The sequence below is a fragment of the Equus caballus genome, chromosome 29, assembly GCF_041296265.1.
Source record: "Equus caballus isolate H_3958 breed thoroughbred chromosome 29, TB-T2T, whole genome shotgun sequence".
In the NCBI taxonomy this organism is placed as follows: Eukaryota; Metazoa; Chordata; class Mammalia; order Perissodactyla; family Equidae; genus Equus; species Equus caballus.
This window is the reverse complement of record NC_091712.1, coordinates 24,331,163-24,352,325: the sequence shown is the minus strand read 5'-3', so window position 1 is coordinate 24,352,325 and position 21,163 is coordinate 24,331,163. Positions and strand designations below refer to the sequence as shown.

The window sequence follows — 21,163 nt, the reverse complement described above, 5'->3', positions numbered from 1 at the left end:
GTATTTAAAGCAAATACTTCTTGAATGGCAGTTATTAAATTGAGAATAAGAGTGACTACAGGAAAATAGTGACCACAAAAAGAAGTTTACTTCTCTTGTTATTTCAAATAGTATATGTGTTCTTAATTATATATTGGGGTTTATTAACTGCATTGTTTTGAAGCAATTCCATGCCTCCTTCTCCCCCATTTTTATTTTGAAAATTTTTTAAAAACTGTAGAAAAATTGAAAGAATAGTACAATGAACATGTATATTCTTTACCTAAACTCACCACTTTTTAATACTTTGTCACATTGGCTTTATCTGTCTACTATCTATCTATGCACATGTTTTGACTTGATTTGTTGATTAAATTCTTTGTTCCATGTTTAATAAAAAAAGAATTCAGCTGGCTATTTATACATACAATACATATACACATACATGGAGGGAAAGCGAGGAGGGAGAGTCATCTAAGAATAAGGACATCTTTTATACAACCAACCACAATCTACTGATCATATTTAAGAAAAAAAGACATTAATTGTATAAAAACATTTAATATACAGCCCATAATTGAATTTCCTCAATTGTTCCCCAAAATGTCTTATAGCTGGGTTTTTCATTTTCCTAATCCTAAACTAAATCTTAACTGAGTTCCAACTAAGATTTGTACATTGTATTTGGTTATTCCTCTTTAGTTCTTAATTTAGAATAATTTCCTTGCCTTAAAAAAATATTTTATACTAATGACTTTTTTTCATGAGAATCTTGACCAATGTGTCACAGTCTGGGTTCCTCCACTCATTTCTTCATTATTAGATTTAGGTTAATCAAGTTCGTCATATATGCTTATGTTGCTGTCAGAACAATATTTAAAATCAAATTTTGAATTTTCTTTACTTGATATTATTCCCCAAATTTCTGGTGTGCAAATACTTTAAACTGGTTTGATTTAAAAAAATTATTCTATATAATCAATAGCATAGTTCTACTAGTAAATACAACATATGTTTCTTTAGTACGTTTTGTTTTAGTATGGACAGGAAATACGTCTTGCAGACTTTCAATTTAAGCCTACCTAATACCAAGAAAATGCTCCGTGTATGTAGTTCTTTACACTCACTGACACAGTGAGCACTTGTGAGCTTATTCATACAGCTTAGCATCTGTACTGGGTGAGTCCACAAAGGTATTGAGAGTGCTCATGGTCAAAATAAACATCGAGTAAAGAACTCTACGGATAAAGTTACACGTTAGCTTATGACATTCTGATCCTAAACAGTTTTCCTTGATTATTAAAATTGCCATGTAAGTGAATTTGAATTCTCACAATTAAATCCGTATAATATGGGGCCAGCCCCATGACTGAGTATTTAAGTTCACACACTCCGCTTCGGGGGCCCGGGTTCACAGGTTCAGATCTTGGGTGCAGACCTACACAGCGCTCATCAGCCATGCTGCGGTGGCATCCCACATAGAAGAGCTAGAATGACATATAACTAGGATATGCTACTATGTAGTGGGGCTTTGGGGAGAAAAAAGAAAAAGAGGAAGGTTGGCAACAGCTATTAGCTCAGGGCCAATCTTCCTCACCAAAAAATTTTAAAACTTAAAAGATAAATAAATAAATCTACAGAATCAGCAAAATTCCCTGTGATTTCCCCACAATTTTCTAGAGTTATCAATGAAGTAAGGCTGCAATTGGGGAGATTAAATCTTCTAATAATTAATGAATTGGTCTAAACAACAACAGACTGGCTTCTTACCTTCATCACTATTGTCATGATCGTAATTGATAACGATACGTGTTTCTTGGATTATCACGAAGTTTATTACACATGTAGATCATGAGAGTGTGATGGAGATCTTAAACGCAACTATGACATTGGAATCCCACTATTTGTAACTTAACATCAGCTATTCACTAACAGAAACAGAAAGAATCCAAAAATCATGAGGCTGAAAGAAATTTCAAGAGGGCATTGTACATATCTCTCACCATTAGGTATGCCAAAACTCTCCTATGTGGCAGTTGAAAATTTACTCTATTTGTCATAATCCTTTGCACAAGGGTTTTCTATTGCCTTGTGGGTAAAGTACTCCATTGTCAGGATACATCATGTCTAACTTAACTTCTTTCTAGACAGTGGCTCAGAGACAATAGCTGTCCTTCATTTGAAAGCTTTTCTCAAGTTCGGGCTCAAGTTCTGTGCTGCAGGCAGAATAAGCGAAGTCTCTTTAGCCTTTCCTCATGGGTCTTGTTTCCCAAACCTTTAATCATTTTTATGGCTTTCCTTTAAACTCTCTCCAAGTTTTCCGTCTCCTTTCAGATACAAAGCCCAGAATTAAATATAGTATTTGCAAGGATATGATTAGTACCAAATTTAGAGGACAATTACTGCATAGTTCTTGTATTCTGTGCTCTAAGACTTGTCAATAGTTTTCAAAAGTTATCAGACTTTCCAGAAAAACAACAAAGATTCCAAGTACTGGTCTTGAATATTATACTGTGAAGTTTTAAAACTTTTGACCGTGGTCCACTTTAGTGGGCTAAAAGACTTCAAAGGCCCACCTAGTCTCAGTTTTAGTGAGAAAACTCCTCAAAACTGCAGAAAAGTCTTAGACAGAACTGTAAGGAGAATTCATATTTGAGCCACAATGCATTCATGTCTTTAGGTGTAGTTCTTACAAAATTACAGATCTCACATAGCTGACGCAGGGGGCCCTCAACGGCAGCACTGATTCTGATGAAGTTTCACTACAGTATTTTATATTTAAAGGGAAGTTGGCCAGGAATGAAAAGTCACAATGAATTCAAAACTCTGTTGATCATGGCCTGATGACAAAGAAATCTGGAAAATTGAGAAAACTCCAGTCATGGGCAAGTATATATTTCCAGTAGGAGCTTTTGCATCATTGCCACGCATTTCATAGCAGCCCAAGTTCCTGGCAGACAATGAGGACTTTCCTTGGTAAACTCTAGCAATATGTTAGTTTTCCTTTCTAGTAATATTAGCCAAGCTATCATTTGTTGAATGCTTGCTATGTGCCGGGAAGCCTGTTATGCCCTCTGTATACATTTTCTCCTTTGAATCATATCAACTTTGGAAGGGACATATTATTATTATAGCCAAGTTATAGATGAGCAGATTGAGGCCCAAAGTTTCCTGGTTAGTGAATGTCGGTGGGGATTCATGCCCAAGTATTTCTACTGAATATAACTATTATGTTATACTGCCTTATGAATATCAAATTTCAGTAACCTAATAACTTACTAAAAGTAGAACTCAGTCTAAAATAAGACAATTTTATTTTATTTTTTTTTAAATATTGGCACCTGAGCTAACATCTGTTGCCAATCTTTTTTTTCTTTCTTCTCCCCAAAGCCTCCCCAGTAGATAGTTGTATATCCTAGTTGTAGGACCTTCTGGTCGTGCATGTGAGATGGTGCCTCAACACGGCCTGATGAGTGGTGCTAGGTCTGTGCCCAGGATCCAAACCGGTGAAACCCTGGGCTGCTGAAGCGGAGTGTGCAAACTTAACCACTTGGCCACAGGGCCGGCCCCTCAGTCTTATTTTAAAATGCAGTTCTCTGAAGATGTATGGCACTCATGTGTAAAATCAGAGGAAAGGACCAGCAGTTTTAGATGGGTTCCTTACCCCAGGAGAGCCTTTAAAAACCCGTTGCTCTACAGCACCTAGAAAGAATGACACAGAAGGCCATGTAATGACACTGCATGGTAAAGACATAAACTCGCCAAACCGCTCCTCCCCCTTTCCCTAGACTTGCTTTTGGCAGCCTTTCCTGCAGTTAACTTTGGCCGTATGACTAAGTTCTCACTGGTGGCATGGGGGCTGAAGTGACATTTGCCCTACAGATGGCCCTGCACAGACCCCCAGGCTCTTCTCCCTTCTGGCTGACTGGGACAGCCTTACCCAGAGCGACCTTAGAATTCAGTTGTCGGAGCCACCACCAGCCTAAGTCTTTAAATGACTTCATGAAGACTGAAGCCGAGCCCCTCTCCCCCTCCCGAAACTTGGAACTCTTACGTGAGGGAGAATATAAGAAATTCTTTAAGCCACTGTGCTTGGGGTCTATCTTTTGAGGCAACTTGGCCCACCCTAACTCATACACATATACACATGGTAAGATGTCAATACACGTCTGAAGTGAATATAGAAAGCTGTAGAACAATATTTAGAATATGTACCGTTTTGATGTGCGTAAGTAATCAAATTTGGAGGAATGGACACCAAAATGTTCACAGTGGCTGGCTCTGGGAAGAATTACAGGGAGGATTTTGGTTTCTACATAATATAAATTTATAATGTTTAATTCTAAACAATAATAAGTATGTCTCATTTGTAAGAAGAAAAATAGTCATATGGGAAAAGTTGCCTTTAGCTTCATTTTACAGGAGCCAGCAAGATGTCCCCTTTCCAGCAATGTCTTATAAGAAACTTGCAACACATACATGAATTTCTCCTCAGAACACAGATGGAAAACTTTAAAAGAAGAAAGATACACCTTATTTTATGGCGTAGATGTATTCTTACAATATTATCTGTGAAATATACTCCTATTTATCAATCCTTGTTTTCTCAATGTCATTCAAAATAAAATTCAAGAGATGTTTGCCAGGAAGGAAACTATAACTCAGTTAAAGAGCAAGTTCACCTCTTAATGCATCAACTTTTGAAAGCATATACTTTAAGAAAAATGGTATATTTTAGTTATAATATTAACATTCATATAAGGTAAGTAGCAGTATAATCAATCTGGTAGTTATTTTTACATTTAGAAAAATATTCAAGACTTAAAGGAAAGACCACCTCTGATAACTCCTTTGAACTTGACAAAATGAAGTTTCTGTTAATACTCTCTCCCCGGTGTCATACAGCTCGGAATTGCCCAAGATACGTTGGATTGCCCAAGATGTGTGTTCTAAAGAATTAGGGGTGCATCTGGCTTTTAAAAATGACTTTTCTGTTGTTATTTTATTTATTTCTATTTTTTAAAGATTGGCACCTGAGCCAACATCTGTTGCCAGTCCTTTTTTTTTTTTTCCCTTCTTCTCCCCAAAGCCCCCCAGTACCTAGTTGTATATTGCAGTTGTGAGTGCCTCTGCTTGCGCCACGTGGGACGCCTCTTCAGCATGGCCTGATGAGCCTCACTAGGTCTGTGTCCAGGGTCCAAATCCACAAAACGCTGGGCCACCGAAGCGGAGCGCGTGAACTTAACCACTCCGCCGTGGGGCCAGTCCCATCTGTTGTCATTTAAAAAAAGAAACAAAGACACAAAAACACACAATAGGCAAGAAATCAAATTGAGTGGTAGAAAAATAATATTTCCTGAAAGTCATCATACATATTTAATGATTTCCCTGAATTTCAATGCTGTGAATCAGATTTTCAGTGTTATTAGGGGTTTTCCCCAAAGAAAAGAGAAAATATATTCATTTTATTTTAAGCCTATCTGAGTCTCATTTTCAGATTTCTTTTTAGGTCCCAGCCAAGGAAGCTGGTCATTCTTTCCATATCAACTCTCTGCCCTGCTCAACTTCCCACCCCAGGAAATCCACTCTCCGCCCATTCATTCAGCTTCTCTTAACACCTCCTCCCTACCCTCACGCCTGAGTGGGCTTCTCTCCCTTGTTAAAAACATCTCTGATAGAAAATCTGAGAATGAGTAGAAACTGAGCTGGAAGAGGAAGAAGGAATTTTTCTTAAGAAAAGCTAAATGAGTTTACATAACAAAGAGCTGGGAGGAAAAAGGGAAGTGAGAAAGAAAAAGAGAAACGAAGATGGCAGGGATGAAAGAAAGGAGGGAAGGAAGGGGGAGGGAAGGAGTCCAGAGGCCTGGAGCTGGACTTTGGGAGAGAATTTGTTTCTTTCTTATTGGGGAATGTGTGGTTGGTGGGCTTTGGGGCCGTGTGAGGTGGTAGAAAACTGTGAAGACGAGAAAAGATGATTAAAGTATTATTACTGGGATTTATGCATTGGACGACATTTAATGTTTCAGAACCTAGGCAAGGTTAAAAAAAAAAGCTGGAATTCATTTTGAAGGGTCTTGTTGGCTGTTTGAAGGATGCTTCTTTGAAAGTGGCTCTGGGGACCACAAACAGTGCCTCCCGCCCATAGCCCTGGCAGGAGGGGCCTATGCAAGTGGGGAGACTTGCTCTGATCTTCTCCAGCTGGAGCCCATACGTGAGGAGTGGGCCAAAGAGATGTGCCCACCCAACACCCACAGCTTCTCCTTCTTAATCATACTCCGAAGTACTGGGGACCCCGGATTTTTCTGCCCAAATGGCCTCAGTTGATTTATAGGGCTTGTTCCAGCTTCGTCTTTGGGTCCCTCTTCCCAAGAGCAGATGTGCACAGCAAGGCACAGCACAAGACCCTTCCCTCTGTGGCAAGAGGAGGGCAAGCGTGGGCCTTGTGCGGCCGCCTTCCGGCCTGTAGAGCATAACATGTAGCAGAACAACCTTTGGAATCAAACAGACCCAGGTTCCCGCTTCCTTTTATCCCTACCAGGTGTGTAATTGTGATTGAGTCTCTGAACCTCCAGGACACTCGGTGTCTTGGATTATAAAATGGCAATTAATAATAGTAACGGATTCATTGCACCATTATAAAGATTAAATGAGAAAAATATGGAAAAATGCTTGTCACACAGGAAGTTAATTATCTTCAAGTGTTATACTTCAAACTTACATTAAATTTCATTCAATATAGTATTATTTGATTGAAGTTCATTCAATAGGCAATTTCTTTAATCTACTGGGATATTTTGAACATTGATGTGGTCTGCCAAGGAAAATCAAATTTGTGAGTCATCATTTGGTACATTTAGGACAGCTACTTTCTCTAAATTGTTTATTGTTAAGTGATTGGTGCTGTTTACTGCAGAGTTGTATTAGCTTCTGCTCTGCCTCCATTTATACTGCTGGCAGATGTTTATCTTCCATCCTTGGGCCTTCAAATGTAAGACAACTATCACCCAAACGAATTCATGAAATCCTGTGTCATTTCTGGCTCCTTGTAAAAGCCCAGCAGTCACATTGGAAATCAAAGTAAAATGTGACGAAGAGCTGAGAAAAAGAGATGTATGTGTTTACTGAAGTCTCCGGAATGTTTCTTGACAGTCACAAGCCATGTCTTCCTTTCTTCCTTGGGAACTTTATGAAGCAGTGAACCCAAGTTTGCTCAGAAGGGCACATGGACACACGGAATTGATTCGGCCCGTAGGAATTCTGCCCAAGCAGCTTCCACGCAGTCGGGGAACCAGAGCCCTGGGACACCAGCTGACGCTGCCCTCGGACTGTGACTAGTACAGTTTGGAGAGAGAACGCGCCAGCAGCTCAGATTCGCTTTCCCTTTTCTCCTTCCTCTTTCAAGGGGATTATTTAACAGTCTGTGTGCACATCCAGCACTAGCTCACTCTAATAATAACCCGTGAGCCTGAATCATCGTGCGTCACCGCGTGTCACGTGGAGTCCTCAGCTGTTTCCATGACTTGTGTGGTTGGCTCTCAACACTATCTGGAAACCTCTCAGAAGGTGCAGGTAATCAGTGATTTTAATTTTAACCATGCATGACGTGAGGGGTCTTCTATTTATCTCCATTGACGTGTCTTTAAAATATGAGTGTAATGATGAAGGAAATTCTGGGAAAAACTTCAGTGTGACCCCCTATAAAATAATATATGTAGGTACATACAAATGAATTTTAAATATATTCGTATAAAATGTATATTCCTGCTATAGGCACGATCAATTTGCTGACACAATTGAGACGAATATCTGAATAGGTTATAACTTATTTGGTGGGCTTCTGGGTGCTGACAGTGTTCAGTTTCTTGATCTGGGTGCTAATTACATGAGCATGTTCAGTTTTTGAAAATCCATTGAACCAAAGACTTATGATATGTGCACTTTTCTGTACTATATTATATTTCAATAAACAGTTCTAAATATTTAATATTTAATCTTAGTGTTTTGAGGAAAAAATTAAGCAATTGCAATAGTGTACTAACACATGAATACATATATGAGCTGTATCAAAGATCACATACTGTTTGAAAAATTTACAAAGGCCAATAAACCTAGGTCTCTCAATTAAAGGGGGCTCTATTTTATTTTTTAAAAATTTCCCTCAAAACTAAAAATAACAGTTCTCATCTCCTCATAATTATAGATATGTAATAAATCGAGCTCTAAAATTACTCCTGTCTTTGGTCTTACACATTTTTGTTGTAAAAATCTTAAAAATTAAATTGGTACACACTCTGTGCAGGGCAATTTGGCAATATCTATAAAAATACAAAACGATCATGAATTTGATCAAGCAACTCTGCTTTAAGAATTATCCCAGAAATACACTGACAAGTCTGCAGTATTTTTGATACTTAGTCATTCATACGCTCAACATTCTACTGACATGTATTTATTGAGTGTCTGTCCTGTGGTAGGTGCAGGGGATGTAGCAAGTTCTGGAGATATGTTAGTGAGCAAGACAGCTGTAGTCCAGCTTTGCTGAACTCTCACGAATTCACCTGCCAGAAGAGAACATAGACATCAAACAGCAAGTCACACAATTCATGATTTTGTTACACATTTAATTTAAAATTACAAAAAAAAAACCCCACCAAGGACAACTTATTCAGATTATTTAATTAAATATTAATTAATCTGAAATGAAGGAGAAGTACAGACCACTATGCTATGAGAACATGTAGTTAAAGGATGTGGACCAGTCTAGAGAAGTGAAATAGAAAAAAATTTGGAACATACGTTCATGATAGGTTAAAAGTTCAAGGATAGCTAACACATTATGATAAATTTGTAAATAGAGTTATATACAGCTGTCACAAAGAATTAGGTAGTTGAAGGCATGCAAATATGTATATTTACATATTATTTATCCAAGGTAAACTACAAATTTGAAAAAACAAGTTGTAAAATAGCATGTGCTGTGGTATTATCCCATTTTTGTAAATGAAAATAATTGTACAGTTTTTTAATCTATAATACATAATGTATATTACGTGTTATATATAATATGTAATGTGTATAGTATCTATAATAGATGCATGTGTGTGTGTTTGTGTATGGCTGGCTGTTCACCATAATCTATTCTTACCTTCTTCCTGAGCACCTGTGTGGACATTTCCCAGCCTTCCTTGCAGTTAGGCGTGGTCAAGTGGCTAAGTTCTCAAAATGGAGTATGGCTTGGATTGCTGTGTCGGTCTAGGTTCTTGGACAGTGGGCTTACCTCCTCCACTTTCTCTTCTTCCTTCCCACCAACGGAACCTGGACTCGATGGTGACCCATCTCTAACCATGCAGACGTTGACAATACCGTGGCAGAACAAAGACTTAAAAGGAACCTGGGTCCTTGAATGACCATATAGAGCAGAATTTCCCCACCAGCCTTGAATTCTCACCTTAGCATTTTTAAAAGACAGACTTTATTTTCTTCAGCAGTTTTAAGTGTATGGAAAAATTCAGCAGCAAGTACAGAGACTTCCCTTATACTCCCAAACTCCCTCTCACTTCCCCGTTATTAACACATGCGTTAGTGTGGGGTATTTGTTACAATGGATGATTATTATTAAGGTCCATAGTACACATTAGGGTTCATTCTTTGTGTTGTACATTCTATGAGTGGTGACAAATGTATAATGGCGTATTTCCACTATTACAACATCACACAGAATAGTTTCAGTTCCCTAAAAATGCCCCATGCTCCACCTAGTCATCCTTCTCTCTGCCCCTTGTCCCCACCCTGTGTCCCTGGCCACTACTGATCTTTCTTCTGTCTCTGTAGTTTTGCCTTTCCCAGAATGTCCTATAGTTGGAATCAGGCAGTATATAGCCCTTTCTAACGTTAGCATTTTTACATGAGAGAAAAATCAGTCTCTGTGTTTTTAAGGTCACTTGGTCCCTTTGTAATAGTAGCTTAACCTTTACCCTAATGAAGTTAGGATAGTCATAGAACAAATTTAGAAGACTGTAGACTACATTAAAAGACACTTTGTCCCTGGAAGGCCTTATGGGGGACTATCACTTTAGGATATTTATTTCTACTGACAAACCCTCTCTCCTTTGCTTAACTTTATTGGCCCGATCTTGGACTTCCCTCTCTGTCTTTGCAGAATCCAGTTTGAGCAAGAATTCTGCTAAATCGGTTTGTGAAAATCCTTCCTGCTTGGGATCTGATCAAATTCCTCACCCCCCCACACCCTCAATATCTTATCATTCTGGCCTGCCTTCAGCAAGAATTCTCTCGAGTTGGTCTAGTAAGAATCCCCTTGACCCTGATGCTTCCTCTTAGTAATTTTCCATCCACTGACCCCTACCTGCTCCTCACATATAAATCCCCCCACTTGTCCTTGTTGGAGTGGAGTCTCCCCTACCACAAAGCCCCATTGCGGTAGCCCCCTTGAATAAAGTCTGCCGTACCATCTTTAACATGTGTCATGAATCATTTTTACCTTAACAGTACAATGTTTGAATTAATGATTACTTATAATTTTGTGATAAGATAAATAATACATACGCACATAGTTTTTTTTTTTTTTTTGAGGAAGATTAGGCCTGAGCTAACATCTGCTGCCAATCCTCCTTTTTTTGCTGAGGAAGACTGGCCCTGAGCTAACATCCATGCCCGTCTTCCTCTGTGTTATATGTGGGACGCCTACCACAGCATGGCTTGCCAAGCGGTGCCATGTCTGCACCCGGGATCCGAATGGCGGAACCCCGGGCCACCGAGGCGCGGAACGTGTGAACCTAACCACTGCGCCACCAGGCCAGCCCCACACGTAGATTTTTAAATTGTCTTCTAAAACTAAATTCAGAGGGGTCAGAAGTGATCATGATATTAATATAATATGAGTTTACTATATAGTGCTATTATAACTGATTGATAGGCATTATACAGCAGAGGTCAGGGGGCTGGCCCCGTGGATGAGTGGTTTAGTTCCCATGCTCCACTTCGTCGGTCCAGGGTTCACTGGTTCAGACTGTGAGCACAGACCTATACACCACTCATCAGGCTGTGCTGTGGCGGCATCCCACATAGAAGAACTAGAAGGACTTACAACTAGGATATGCAACTATGGACTGGGGCTTTGGGGAGGGAAAAAAAAGAAGAAGATTGGCAACAGATGTTAACTCAGGGCCAAACTTCCTCACCAAAAAGTATACCTTAAAAAAAACCAAACAGAGGTCAAAACCTACAAATATGACTCCCATATGACTCCCAAATTTGACTCCCTGCACCCATGTGTGCAGGCAGCTTAGGGCAAGAGAGTGATACAGAGAGAAGGCTGCTTTTAGAGAAACTGAGCGGTACGATTAAGATAGAGAGGAAAAGCTGGAGAGTGTGGCAAGCAAACCTTCACTGACCAGAGGCGAATTAGCTTGGAAAGGCTTCTATCTGAAACACAGTCACACAGAGGGACTTTTTAGATGGCTAAATAGAAAGCCACTTTACCCTGGAATGCTGGCCTGAATAATCCCAATGGTGAGGCTCTAGCTTTAGGGCATGGATGCTAAATTGTTTCAAGACAGTTCAAGAAATGTGAATATGCGTCACTGTTTTGCAAATACTTTTTATCTCAAGATTTTCTTACTTTGTCATAAAGGGCTTTTTCGCTTGTTTATTTTTAATTCAACAAGGCTGGCTGACGATGCATTAAGGAAAAGATGCCTTTTAAGGTTGTTATTGATATTTGTTAATGTTTACTGTTTGCTTTGGTGGGTCAAGCACAGTACTAAGCAAGTCTTACGTGTATTGTCTCATATAATCCACACAACCTATGAGGTAGCTACTAATATTAAACTCCCGTCAATCCTCTTAACAACCCTATGAGGTAGTTACTATTATAAAATCCATTTCCCAAGTAAAGAACTTTCCCAAGGACACAGAGCAAGTAAGTGGGCAGAGCCAGGGTTGAAACTTGTTTACAGGCTAAGCCTGAACTCCTAACCACGCTGCTTTATCCATAAAGAAATAGGATAGGTTCTTGAGAGCATGACCTCAAGAAGGAAACCCCCCAGTCACAGAAGCATAAAGCCGATGCACCTTAGAGATCTCCAGACCAACTTCTTCACTGTCCAGAGAGGGAAGCTGAGTCACAGGCTTAGTAGCAGAGTGAGAGCACGGAACTAGGGTTTCCAGACTCACAGGCCAGTTGTTTTCCATTGGTCATTGTCCTTGTAGAGGTTTGTGTGGTGGTAGTGGAAAGCATATCTAGCAACAGGAGAACGTCTTTGAGCCTTCCATGACTGGTGAAAGACACTGAGCTTTCTTCACAAGCACAGTCAGTTCCTTATCTCCCACCCTTCGCTCACTTACATTGAACTTTGTGGCTATCTGAGCAAGAACCCCATGTCTACAGTCATTACTGAGATATACCCATCATCGTAAGCATCATTTAAAACATTTCTAAATGTATAATCTAGACATAATGCGCTTGGCTAAGAGCAAGTTGTTGCCATGGCGCTCAAGACAGCATTCGCGGTGCACAAACATCTTCTTAAAATAGTTTTTCTAATAAAAATAGAAAGCTGAGAGAGCAGTGAATTTAAGTAGGGTGAGGGGATTGAAAAATAAAAATATCGTTGTGTTTCTTACTGTTTTCAGTACCACTATTTTAGCTCCTGTCAGTATCACGGCAGTCATCATACGTAGTCATAATACTGATATTGACCTCTGTTTTTCTGGTGTGTCTTCGGCCTGTGTTACTGTAGCTATAATTAGACAACCCTCAAAACTACTTACTGATCAGGTATGCAGGGCACCTGCTCGGTCACTGAACGTGCCTGTGTGGTCTGGTCAGGGGCACAGAAGAGGATGCCACAGATTGGCTGAGCTAAGAGGACACTAGAGTCACCTAGCCAAGACCCTTCAACAAAAATGTGCATGTGCTTGCACACACACAAACACACACACAACACATCTCTTTCTATATGAAGTGAAGAGATACCTGATTGCATTGCCAATCAGTGTGTATTTTTAGAAGTCCCCCTCCGGACTCCTCACAATACAATTCTGGGGAAGATAATTAATAGTCATCCTTGAACATGCTCAATGAATACAGATTTCTCCCCTGTTGCTTGCCAAGGCAGCTCCTCATTTGTTTCCCGGAGAAAGAAAAGGAAAAGAGGAGCCCCTGACATTCAGGAGCTGTCTTGGCATTCACAGCTCGGCCACGTTATTTTGCTCTTAGACATAAACAATCTCACAGAATATCAAACTTAGACAAGCTTACTCTGAGACCAGGATAAGATGAGACAAAGCAAGGCAACTTTGTCATTTTGTCTAAGCACAGACAAAACCAGGCCACTGTACAACGCACAAAACGCCAAACGTTCCTTCTCTTACTAAGTGAATGACTGCTGTGTCTGTACACAGCCATAGAGTTGCCCCACTTTTGGCCAGCATCTGACCTGGAGCAGACCCTCACTTCCTTAGACTTTCTCCCAAATCACCCCGTCAGGTTCTTTCTAACACCCTGGCACTGAGACACCCCACAGTTCCATGGGGTGTATGTTCTCCTTGCTGCATTGAGTAGTAAACCATTTTGTTCCACTACAGGTGTGCTCCTGGTGGTCTTTGGCTGGAGGGAATTGATCCTTTCATAGCATGGACTAAATGTTGCAATTATTTTATCTGTTTATTTTTTCTCCCAACTCCTCAACTAGAAGGAGACGTCCAGAGGATAGACGCCATGTCTACCTATCCTGTCCTGTACTATACTCAAAGCACCCAGTCCTTATGTGGAATAGAGTAGACGTTCAATGTTTGCTGAATAAATTAATGAATATGGAGGAAAATGGGACTAGACTCATATCCCCTTGCTTCCATATCTCATTTCTTCCTTCTCTCTCCTCTCTCTCTTCCTTGGTGTTCCCACATACATCAAGGAAGCTGGCCTTTAGGTGGTAACCAGCTTGTGGGGAGGAACTTGCCTCTTGTAACCACTAACATACACTGGAAAATGTACGGAAAACCTCTTTATAAACCATACTTATCATGTTACTCTTAGTGGTAATGAAAATCTTCCTCTGAAGCTTGGATTTCAACTGTTCCCAACAACTGATGTGAAGAAGTTTGTGTTTTTCCTCCTCCTATATTTTATTTCTTTTTTTTTTCCCTCCTTCTTCCACAAAACCCCCCAGTATATGGTTGTGTTTTCTAGTTGTGGGTCCTTCTGGCTGTGCTATGTGGGACGCTGCCTCAGCATGGCCTGATGAGCGGTGCCATGTCCGCGCCCAGGATCTGAACCAGGGAAACCCTGGGCCACCGAAGCAGAGCGTGGGAACTTAACCACTCAGCCACGGGGCAGGCCCCTTTTATTCCTTTTTAACGCTTTATTGTTTTTCTCTTCTGTTATAAAAGCAATACCTGTCTATTTCAGTATTTGGAATTTGGTATTTGGAAACTTTGGAAAATATAGACAATTAAAAAAGAAAAGAAATCCATCTCCTATTCTCAAAGCAGGTTCTTTTTCCCCAAATTTAATTTACGTCACCTCATGGTTTGGAGATTGAGACTCAACATTTAAGTATTTAGATATTTAAAAAGCAATGCAAATTGTGTCATGTTTGGTGATTAAGATAGGAATTTTGGGGGGCCAGCCCAGTGGCACAGTGGTTAAGTTCATGTGCTCTACTTTGGCCCCTGGGTTTATGGGTTCGGATCCTGGATGCAGACCTACCCATGGTTCATCATGTCATGCTGTGGTGGTGTCCCACATACAAAATGGCGGAAAACTGGTACAGATGTTAGCTCAGGGCCAATATTCCTCACCAAAAAAAAAAGAAAAGAAAAGAAAAGAAAAGAAAGAAAGGAATTTGTGAAGATATTTAGTGAAAGGAACTAGGAATGCCAGAATCCTGCTCTGCCAATCAGCCAATCACCTTTTCTGCTTTGTAGGCCTGCTCATTCTACCTTGAATATTGGCCACAGGAAACAAGGTTTCTCTTTATTGATTGTGTCTGAGCTCTGGAGAACCTAAGTAAAGCTGGGTTTGAATCTGCACTTAGGCTGGAGCAATGGGATGGGTAGGGGTGGAGGGGTGGAGAGGACAGGAATGGTGGTGGAGAGGTGAAGAGCGGAGCGAAGGGTGGGGTGCTTCCTCTCTCTGAAGTCAGTCCAGGTCTTGTGGCCGGACTTACAGTTCAGGATCTGTTAGCCAGGACCAGCTGGCTCAGAAATACATATACGTATTTCTACCCCAGGAATTTTACTACCCTTCACCACCAAAGACCCCTTTTCCACCCTCGGTAATTCCTTTTATTATCTTCCCCAGTGGACTGTAATCCTTTGGGCCAAAATGCACATGTTGAGAGAGCATTGGTTTCAATTGCGTATCTCCTTTTTTCCCTTGCAAAATCGAACCATATATTTGTCAGGTAAAAATCATTATCAAAAATTTAACAATATAAAAATTGCTGAACATGTCAGTGTTGTGATTCTTACACTAATAACCAAAAACATTAGTTGATACCAACGAGCAATAATGTAAGTAAAATATGGATACTTTAGCACTGTTTCCTGCTATTATTTCTCGCTAAAATTCAGCAGTCACTCTGTACTTATGTATGAAGTTAATTGTGTGTTAGATTGATAAAATTGGACTTGTTAAAACTCTAGCATGTTGTAACACTCTGGTAACCATCTGCTCCATCTAATAAATCCCAGGAATCTCTATGATGTCATCAGCAGCCAATCAGAGCTTCTGTTGCCATGTAGTCACTTCACTAAATAACTGCTTACTTCCCACCGTGTTCCAGGTATGTACTGAGCACTGTCCCAAGGAAGATGAGTGAAACAGGCCCTTTCTGGAGAGCTTATAGCGAATCACCAGTGTGATAACCACACTGTGGATATATGCCAGTAAGAAGCAAAGAAATTGATATTTAACTAGTTTGTGTAACTTTATGAAATTAAGATTTTACTCATCTTTTAAAAATATTAAAACTATCTTTAAATCTCCATCATTATATTCATGAACTCCTGGTGGGAATCACTAATTATATCTCAAATTTCAGCAAATATTACCAATGTTTCATTAGATCAGAATCTCCATTCTCAGTTTTATTATGACTTACCTGTCATAAGATATTTGAAAATGTCTCAAATACATAAAGCTCTTAGTTATAAAATGAGAAGAAATATAATAATAAACTATGACGAAATTGTGAAAACATCTGAATTAAATGGTACTGCTTCTATAACTTGAGCGAAGCAATCCTTTCTAAGTGTCAAACTGGATCTGCAGGTATTGAAGTCCTTAGAGTTTTTCTTAAGATGGCCTTGGTTGCAAAACTTCAGTTATCACTGGTACAAACTTAGAGTCACTATTTTTTTGTGTGTGTGAGGAAGATTAGGCCTGAGCTAACACCCGTGCCTACCTTCCTCTATTTTATATGTGGGACACAGCATGGCTTCACAAGTGGTGCATGGGTCTGCACCCAGGATCCAAACCGGCGAACCCTGGGCTGTGGAAGCAGAACGTGCAAACTTAATTGCTGTGCCACCAGGCCAGCCCCTAAAGTCACTCTTTAAATTAAGATACTGTTTAAAAACCTTATGTATTAGGAACCCACTTTCTTTTTTTTTTTTAGATTTTATTTTTTTCCTTTTTCTCCCCAAAGCCCCCCAGTACATAGTTGCATATTCTTCGTTGTGGGTCATTCTAGTTGTGGCGTGTGGGACGCTGCCTCAGCCTGGCTTGATGAGCAGTGCCATGTCCACGCCCAGGATTCAAACCAACGAAACACTGGGCCGCCTGCAGCGGAGCGCACGAACTTAACCACTCGGCCACGGGGCCAGCCGCAGGAACCCACTTTCTATTCTTTTCTTTTTTGGGAGGGGGATCCTGCCTAAAGGAGGAAATCCACTTTCTATTCTTGACAAATGTCATTACTCCATTCACTCAGGTATCCAAACAATTAATGGTTGAAATGACTCCACTGGATAAACACAACATTTACTGGGTAATACACTGTGCTTTTAGCTGCACAAGGTTTTCAGATAAGTCCTAGAAATTTCCCTCAAAGAAAGCACAGAAAGACCTTGAGAACCAGCACTAATTAGATTCATCTTTATCACAAAGATCTCTTTGTGAGACTAAAATGGAATTTTCTTTCTTCCCGGGAAAGACTTGACCTGAAAAAGCATTAGGGCACAGCAATGAGCGTTTGGCCTGGAGTGCCACTGCCTTGGGTTCAAGTCCCTGGCCTGCCACTTACTATATATTCTGTACCTTTCTTTCCTCATCTGTAAAGTGGTGATAATAGTGCCTGCCTCATAAAGTGGTGTGAGTTTGAACTGAACTAATACGTGAAAAATTCCTAAACAGTGCCAGGAACACACTAAGGACTCAGTAATGTCAGTCATTATTATGTGACTGACACATAATTCAAAAGTATCCAGATAAAAATGATGCTTCACGAGGTGGAGGTAATCAGATAATTCTGAAGTAATGGCTTCAGACCAGGTGGGCTGCCCCCCAAAGGTTTTATTTTTTTATTTATTTGTTTTTCAATACAGGTCCTTTGATCTTGGTTTATTAATTATTAAACAGAGATCCAACTGAGAGTGCCCTCCTTCTTAAGAGGGCCTTTCAGCAATGCAAAAATTGCTGTGGTTCAAACCTTGCTTTCTCAGTCTAGTGGTTTTTTTCCAAGTATCAAATAATGACTAATACAATTAATTGGTATACTCAGAACATTCTGCCTGTGTCTTCACTATTGTACTCAGAAGGAATCCATTAAGTTAATCAATATATGCTTATGGTTGGCAAGTTGCAAAAAAAATCCAATACTTCTAAGGTTGTGGTGAAGAGACCTCGGTTTTAACAATGCTTATTGACTCACCCTTTATCTCTGAGTCATTTGTGACTGCCCAAACTCTTCCCAGTGCTAATCCTCTGCAGAGAAAAAGTCCAAGTAAATGATACAGTGTGGTATTTTTGAGGCTCTGACCTCACTTGAAGAATCAGAGAGAGAGGAAATCTCTCTTTGGAAAATAAAAAAAAAAGAGGACGCAGAGAAAGAAAAGGCACAGTCAAAAACAAGCCCTATAGAAAAAGAGATGTTGCCATTTTCCACCATTTTGAGATTTTCTTTCCCTATCCTCCTGCTCTTTTGTTTTCTATGCTTAGCCCTGGAGAGCGTGAGTACCTGAAATGGGAGGGAGAGAGCGCATTCAGATCTTTTTAAAAAATGGACTTAGCAATCTGAAAATGTTTAACCAGAAGCTGTTTTAATGAGTAATGAATCTTTTTACATTAGGGAGATTCACAGCCACGGCAGAAGCTTTGCAGGCAAATTCAGTAGAGGGTAGGTTAGGAAGTCTTATGGACTGGTAATAAGAAAGACTTGACTATACTTGGAGGATTACTCAAATATCTCTCTGAAGATTGCTTCATTTAGACTCTAAATTTTAGAACCCTAATCCCTAACACCAGAAAGAGGAAGAAACAACATACTAGTTTAGTTATTTGGTTTTTATGAGAAAAATAGAAAATGGTCAACTCAATTTACTCAGGTACAGGGGACATATATTTTATTCGAGAAATATGGCCATTTAAAGGAATGAGACACATTCTGAGGAAGGAGTAAGAGGATGCAAACCTGAGTGTTGATAATATGCCTAGTAATTCATTCTTTTTTAGTGGCTTTAGTGAGCTATAATTCACATACCATGAAGTATACCACTTTAATGCATGCATTCAGTGTCTTAAAATATATTTACAGAGTTGTGCAACCATCACCATAAACTAATTTTAGAACATTTTCATCATCCTCAAAAGAAACCTTGTGCCCATTAGCAGTCATTCCCACTTCCCCATTCCCCCCTCCTCTCTCCACCCTCCAAACCTAGGCAACCACTAATCTGCTTTGCCTCTAGAGATTTGCCTATGCGGAACATTTCAAATAAACGGGATCCTACAAATGTGATCATTTATGACTGACTTCTTTCACTTGATGTTTTTGAAGTTCCTCCCTGTTGTAACATGTCTCAGTGGTTAATTGTTGTTAATTATTGGCTAATATTTCATTGTGCCAGTATACCACATTTTATTTGTCCAGTCCTCAGTTGATGGACATTTTGATTGTTTCCACTTTCGGTCTATTGTGAATAATGTTGCTATGGACATTCATGTCTAAGTTTTTGTGTAGACATATGTTTTCAGTTCTCTTGCATAGATACCTAGGAGTGGAATTCCTGGGTCATACGGTAACTATATATTTAACCTTTTGAGGAACCACCGAATTGTTTTCCAAAGTGGCCGCACCATGTTATAGTCTCTCTCACCTGTAATGTACAGAGGTTCTAATTTCTCCACATACTTGCTAACACTTATGATTGCCTTTTTAAAAGTTTTATTGAGGTATAATTCATGTACAATACAATTCACCTGTTTGAAGTGTACAGTTCAATGGTTTTTAGTATATTCACAGTTGTCAACCATCACCACAATCAATTTTAGAACATTTCCATCACCAAAAAGAAACCCATTTCCATTAGCAGTCACTCTCCATTTCCCACAACCTCTCTCCCCCAACCCTCGGGTGTCACTCATCTACTTTCTGTCTCTATAGATTTGTGTTTGTTTCCTTTAAAGATAGTTCAGTAAGAAGTTTGAACTAATTGTGGTTTTTGATTTAAGTTTCCCTAAAGACAAATATTGAGTAACTTTTCACATGCTTATTAACCACTCCTATATTTCCTTTGGAGAAATGTTTATTGAAACCCTTTCCCTATTTTTAAAGTTGGCCTGTCTTTTTATTGTTGAGTTTAGTGCTTTTTATGCATTCGGGATAAGTCCCTTATCAGATATGTGATTTGCTGATATCTTCTCCCATTCTGTGGCTTGTCTTTTTCCCTAGTAACTTATTTTTTGACCACTCCTTATTCCTGGAAACTCCATGTCTTCAGTCTAGTTTGAGGCTACATCTCCAGATCTGACTCCCCTTCCTTCCTCCAACTTGAGCATCTTTACTTTCAATCTTTCCCATTTTTCCTTTTCAGGCAGACAGCCTAATAACCCACTCCCATTTTTCTATACCTCTTTTTCCCTAAAGCAAGCGGTTCTGGTAAATTTGCCTGCTCTAAGCCTTAGCTTCCTTCAGACAATGTGATCTCAGATCCTGACGTGAAAGCCTATAGTCTAAAGGCAGCAGCACTCCTTTATTTGTAACAAGGAATTTAGTCAATTTTTTGCTTGGGAAAGGGTTCCAGATATTTGGTTCAAAAAAATTTTCAGAAGGCTGAAGTCCCTTCTCTCCTTTTCAGGTTTTAATTTTGAACCAAGTTATTATCTGAGTGGTTGTAACACTGTTTTCATTGAGAATACGGGATAATTTTTACTACTGAAGAGTGGAAATATAACCAGCTATGTATGGTATGTCTAAGTTAATTCAAAAAATATTCCTAGTTAAATATGATATAATTAATCACATTAGTTATTAGTTCTTATTTGAAAGTGTAAGATTCATCTGTCCCTTTTAGTTCTAAATGGACATATGAATATTTGTCTCTCTCCTATAACAAAGTAGATTTGATTACAGGTTCGTCGGGTTAAAAAAACGCACTTATGCCAAAAGTAATTAAGAACACTATAATCATGATATTTAGGAAAGAGGTAAATTAAATATGAATCATCTTTTAAAAAATACGGGGCTGGCTCCGTGGCCGAGTGGTTAAGTTTTCGCGCTCCACTGCGGCGGCCCAGGGTTCGGGTCCTGGGTGAAGACATGGCACCACTCGTCAGGCCACATTGAGGTGGCGTCCCACATCCCACAACTGGAAGGACCTGCAACTAAGATGTACAGCTGTGTACGGGGGTGGGGGGGTTTGTGGAAATAAAGCAGAAAAAAAAAAATAGATTGGCAACAGTTGTTAGCCCAGGTGCCAATCTTTAAAAAAAAAAAAAATAATGTAATTCAGTTATATTCTAGACATTTTTCAATCTCAAAAACATTTTTTGAAGATGTGCTTAATGGAGAATAGACATAAAGTTTATGTAACTAGATGCCTACTAATCTATTAGTAAAAATAATTACATTAATACATAGTATTTATAATCTCTTCTTTGTTCCACAGTTCTTAAAGTTTAATACAGTTGAGTAAATATTCTTCCTCTGTTTTACAGGCTGTG

At 39.5% G+C, this 21,163-nt stretch overlaps 1 non-coding gene across 1 annotated transcript in view; it reads left to right on the top strand.

Moving 5' to 3' along the window:
* The first annotated feature begins 7,454 nt into the window (after positions 1 to 7,454).
* The window catches only part of OTUD1 (OTU deubiquitinase 1), a 102,133-nt gene continuing 88,424 nt past the window's right edge, over positions 7,455 to 21,163 (top strand). Inside the window, exon 1 of the transcript XR_011433893.1 lies at positions 7,455 to 7,548. This is a non-coding gene — a transcript (OTU deubiquitinase 1). The remainder of the gene's footprint in view (positions 7,549 to 21,163) is intronic.